Source organism: Eutrigla gurnardus (genome assembly GCF_963514095.1).
Source record: "Eutrigla gurnardus genome assembly, chromosome: 13".
NCBI classification, from domain to species: domain Eukaryota; kingdom Metazoa; phylum Chordata; class Actinopteri; order Perciformes; family Triglidae; genus Eutrigla; species Eutrigla gurnardus.
Genome location: NC_139936.1, coordinates 12,073,273 through 12,078,820, shown reverse-complemented (window position 1 = coordinate 12,078,820; position 5,548 = coordinate 12,073,273).

The window sequence follows — 5,548 nt, the reverse complement described above, 5'->3', positions numbered from 1 at the left end:
TCCCTCTAGTTCCTCCTCGCTTGAGCCACTTCAACTGCTTTCAGGCTGGTTCCCTTAGAGCCCCCCTTAAGTACCACTAATTGAGTTTTTTTTTTTTTTACTCCATCCCCTCAACTCTCCTACAGCCGCCACTCCACACAGCCACACAAACATGCCTCCACATTTGAACTTCCGCTCCGGAGTTTCCGTCTCTAGGTCACAGAGCGATGCTTTCGTCATGGATTCACTACCAGTATTGTCACGCTGTGTCTTTGCATTCACCCTGTGTATCCTTTAAAAACAAACCCCATCAATACCCAACCAAAGTGTAAAACACTAGAAAGGGAAAGCTTATCATTTCTCAGAAGAAGAAAAAAACCGAGAAAATTCGATACGCTTAATTTACAGCTTTATGATGCCATCTGATTCAGGAAATACGTGTGGAATTCCTCAGACGGGAAAGTGTCAACTTTCGCTCGCCTTTTTCTGGAAAAGAGGCCACAGAATCCCCAGTTCACTGCTAAATTGTATTTTCTGGCTTTTCTGGGACATTCACCTGGTGGTGCGCTCAGGGCCATGCAGTCGCACATCACCGTCATACTCCCTTTTTATAGGGTCTGGGAGAACGAGATGGGATTTTGCTATCACATCACTGTGCTGAATACATCACCACAAAATAAGAGGGGGGGTTCTTCTTGCTTCTTTTTCCTAACAGATGTCCTAATTTATGAGTTGTTTTCCCCTCGTCTTGAATCTCTATTCAGTGTAACAGTACATCCCAATGTACGGATATTCTATTCCCCCAATACTTTTTTTTTTCTTATTGGGATTGTGTGTCTTTAACTGATAAATCAACATATTCCAATCATTTATTAACAATTTACTATATGTGCTGTGTGAGATATGGTGGTAATCATGGTTTGTCTGCTCACACACACACACACACACACACACACACACACACACACACACACACACACACACACACACACACACACACACACACAGTTCTCTGGGCAGTAATACATAAGCCCTCACACACACACACACACACACACACACACACACACACACACACACACACACACACACAATCATAGCAAATTTGAAGTTTCAATTCCTGATTTGTAATGCTCCCGAGAGGTTATCATCACGGCAGTTGCACATGATTGATCACAGATTTCTTTTTTTTTTTACCCCCCTCCTATCAGTTTTTCTTTGACAGAACTTCTCCAAATCTTTAAAATTGATCATGCATGAGCATATTTCTCTGGCGGCAGCATCGCACGCTGCAAAACCAATGAGATATTCCCCATTTGTCAGCGGCACAAAGGCTGCCGACCTCCGTGGTAACTGATGTGGCCGGCTGGAATAGTTTGCATGATCACTTTTCATGTTTCCTCCCCGGCTAGATGTGCAACAGATATGAGAAACAAATTAACTCCATTCATCAGCCATCTACGAGGCGCAGTGTGAAACAAATCAGTCGCCGTATGTGGTGAATTAGCACCGGTGTGGTAGAATCGCTCTTTACTTGATTTGCATAAACATTAATAAATACACCTTTACTGCTGTATGTATAGCTACGTGATCAAACCTCGATGGTTATTCTCACTGCTAAAAAAGACGAAAACAAATGAGCACTACTGTCACATATTAGAATGCTGCTGCAAAAAAAAAAAGTCCATTTATTTTACCCTCTGTTTTATCAACCAACCTGAACACTGGTGTTCTGGCACGGTTCCTGTCCACATGCTGCAGCGCCCTGAGTCAGGTCAGGCTAGCAGACTAACAGGGAGAGGAGCTGCTTTTCGCATCATTAGCTCAATGATCACTTATTGTCCATCCTGCCAACTATAACAAGAGACTCAGTGGTCTGCTAGCTCCATTCTGCCTCGACCCAGAAGAGGAAATGTCAAAAGGGGGATGTTTATATTCAATCATAATTAAATAACAGAATTATATTAATGTGTGTGTGCATTTAAATGTAACCTATATCCACACAGGTAGATAAACTGATACATAGATAAACAGACGGATACATAGTATATAGAAAATATAATAATATAATATAATAATTACGACAAATATTAAATCTCGCATGCTTAATTTCAGGGATTTTTTAACTGAATTTTGTGATTTTGGAAGAGAATAATCTCTCTCTCTCCTACAAATCTATCCAAATTGATTTACGGAGGAAACAGGAGGTTTTTGTTGATTTGCTAATAGAACAACTTTTCAAAACGGCAGTTCCCTGGAAGAGCGCTGAGTGTTTCCTCGTACTATATCTGGTTACAGACCTTGAAATTGTGCACTTAAAATGTCTCCTGTAACTACCACCCCACTTTCATTACGAGGAACCCTAAGCTGTGTGCTTGTGTGGAGCAGGGCACAGGTGAAGCCATTTTGCCTCCTTGTGCAGTATGTGCAGTCGAAATGAGGGCCCATTAGTTTTAATAAATAACATGTTTTATCAATTAGACATTCCCCTGTGTGTGGGTGTGTGTGTGTGTGTGTGTGTTTAAGAAGTAGAAAAGGTTGGTTCACACAGCACAGGAAGTAATCATGAGCCAGAATGTGAAGTCCAATCAAAGTTGCAGAAAATCTTCCATTTTCACACAAATTGTGGCAGCGGGGGGGGTTGAACTTTCTTACAGTGTGTGCCTCCCTCTCACCTCCTCCTTTGTTGTGTAATGTGTGCGTAAGTGCTCATCAGATAATGCGGTCCAGGGTTTTTGGTGTAATTGGCTGTTAGGCCATCCGCCCCTCCTCCTGCAAGCATTAATTTAATCACTGGTCTAGAGTAAGCCTATACCAACCTTAATGGTTAAAGTAATTGTGTCAGTGTGCTCTCCCACAGACATTATCCACCCAGAGTCTGTCCTCGAGCTGAAATTCCACCTTGAGATACAGTTAGTCATGCCATTGAACTCAAGCAAACACTTGTGGCTAATGGGAAATTATTCGAGCAATTACCACAGAGGTCACTGGGAAAATGATAATGGGAAAAAGTGAGTTGTGGGGGGGTGGTGGGGGGGAGGGGGAAGAACTTGAAAATGTTGCAGCCACAAAGAAAGTCATCGGCTGTATATCAGACATGACTGCGTATTGTGATTTAATGCAGTTTCAAACAGAGGAATAAAAAAACATGTCAATCCGGTTCAAAGTTGGAATACAGTGCAGTTGAAGTAAATTGCCTGTAGATAGAGCTGTTCAGTGTTTAACAATGTGTTTATCTCAAGGTCCCTCCTTCCGAACTACAGCATTTTCACTACGGGGTGACGTCTTAGGCCTGTAGCACTGTCGCATGACATCACTCTTGCCGAGCACAAGGCTAGGCCTCCTATGCGGACGTAAATGCGTAAGTGCGCTCCTCCGTGCGTGAGCTCATGCACGTGAAATCACATTCTCGTCAGCATGAATGTCGGCGTACGGCATTGCGATGACTGAGAGCCTATAACCTTCATCGGGTCTGTAAAGGTAAAAAGGTGCGTTTCCAGGGGAAGCTAACGTTCCACTCAGATTTACAGAGGGGAAGTGACATATCCCCTTTCTGACAAGGAATGTTAAAAAGCGTAATGGGGATATAGATATTGAGGCAAAACATACCTCGGGGGTAGAAAAGATAGAATCATAAAGCTGCGTCTGGAGACAGGCGTCTTGAGCCATATAACACTGAACCTAGTAAAAAAAAGAAGGAGGCTGGATGTTAAATAACATTATAATATAGATGTCTTTTTAAACGTTAGGCCAGTTCCACTTTAGTACGTGGAAAATACTTTTTGGTGTATTTCAAAGGTGAAGCATTTTTGGAAATATGTGCATACTTGTTGCCACACATTTGGTGGCAGATTTCACAGTGTAATTGGCTGCCGCACCGTTTACTGCACTACAGCATTACAGTGCATTGTCCATTGTCCCTAAAACAATACAGTCGATCACAGGCTAGAGGCTCCAGTTGTTTGGATAGAAAACATGCTGCTGGGCCCGCGTCCCGTTTGTCAAGATAGGCAAACATGATCCTGTCGGGTTTGACTGCTCCACCCATGAAATATCGTCCCGGATCCACGCGAACAGGTCTTGAGTCATCAGGGCATAAACATTTTTTCTCCGGTCAAAGTACTTCCTTCCCCCTAAAAAAACACTCAGTTGCCATTTTTGCCACGATTGAAAGATTGAGATGTTTGTTGTATTCATTCGGACCCGAATCACGTGTCCGTCTGAAATTGCTGCCGAGCGCCAGCCTTTCAACAGAAAGGGGGATTTCCAGCCGCTCGAGGTAGAATAAGCCCTGGGAGGGAAAGCGGAGGGGGTGTCGGGGCGGGGGAGGAAGAGGGGAGCCCAGAATGGCCAAAGACCATGGGGAATCTGGTCTGTGGCTCTCAACACATCCATCTTGACCCGAGGCAGGCAAGAGATTGGTTTCCTTGAACAGCGCTCTAATGTCAAAACATCCTAATGTGCGTAATAGGAACACCGCCAATGAGCGGCTTAGAATCCATCAACTGATATTTCAGCAGACAAAACTGATTATTGCACGCTGACAGGCAGACGCCGAGATACCGATCATCGAAACCGTTTCACCGTTTCATGTGGGACGACGCGAGCGCGTCCAAAAACCACCGAACGAGATTCGGTTCTAAGTGTTTTCTGATGACCAATAGATTTGGGGAAATAAACAGAGAAATGTTGACGCAACTCAAAACTGTACGCCGTCGTGTCCAAAATGTCCCACAAGAATGCGAAACCGCAGCAGATTGTTCCCGGAGCCAAGTTTGAGCTGCGAGCTGGGAAACGGGCTGAGAGGAGTTCACATTGGTTCGGCCCGCGGAGTCAGTAATAGCAAACATCTTTGGAAGGGAACCGTTGACATGGTGTTTCCAACATGTTGTTTGTATTTTACGTGTGTACCTGGGAGTGCACGTATAAATATGCATGTGCACATCTGTGTATCTGGCTCGGTCTACAGACACTAGCCTACAGTGCTATTTCAGTCGGTGCGGCATGAACACCATATGCTATCTGTATTCAGCCCCTCCAGTACGGTCCTCTAATGTCACACTGTTTAATGTTTTTGAGTTTCATTGTTTCCACTCTGCATACAAAGTAAAGAGTATATTTCTATCTCATGATTTATTACTAAATGTATACTAAATTCTGTTTGCTACTGTTTTTCTTTGTGGCAGTCGGATAACATCACCCTATGCAAGAAATGACCCCCCCCCCCCTTCCTCCTCTCATATTTTTCCATAAATTGTCAAGGAGAGCTGGATGCAAACCAGCGTTGAGCCTGGAAATGAGCGTATTTTTACTGGCTCCGACACTGTCCAGAAGATATTAGCCGTGTAGGAAATGTGCTGAATATTACGGGCCCCACTACCCGGGGCCAAGAAAGACAGTTGGTTGCAAACCCCAGACTGCCGTGCGGCTGCTATCTCTCAAAATGTCAAAGCTTTGGTCTCTAAGTCTGCTCTGTTCTGCCGTGGCTCCGGGTTAGACCGGGCAGGCGAGCGAGCTGACTGGCCAGCTGTCCGGCTCGCTGAGTCATGGTGGTAATTAAATGTGACTC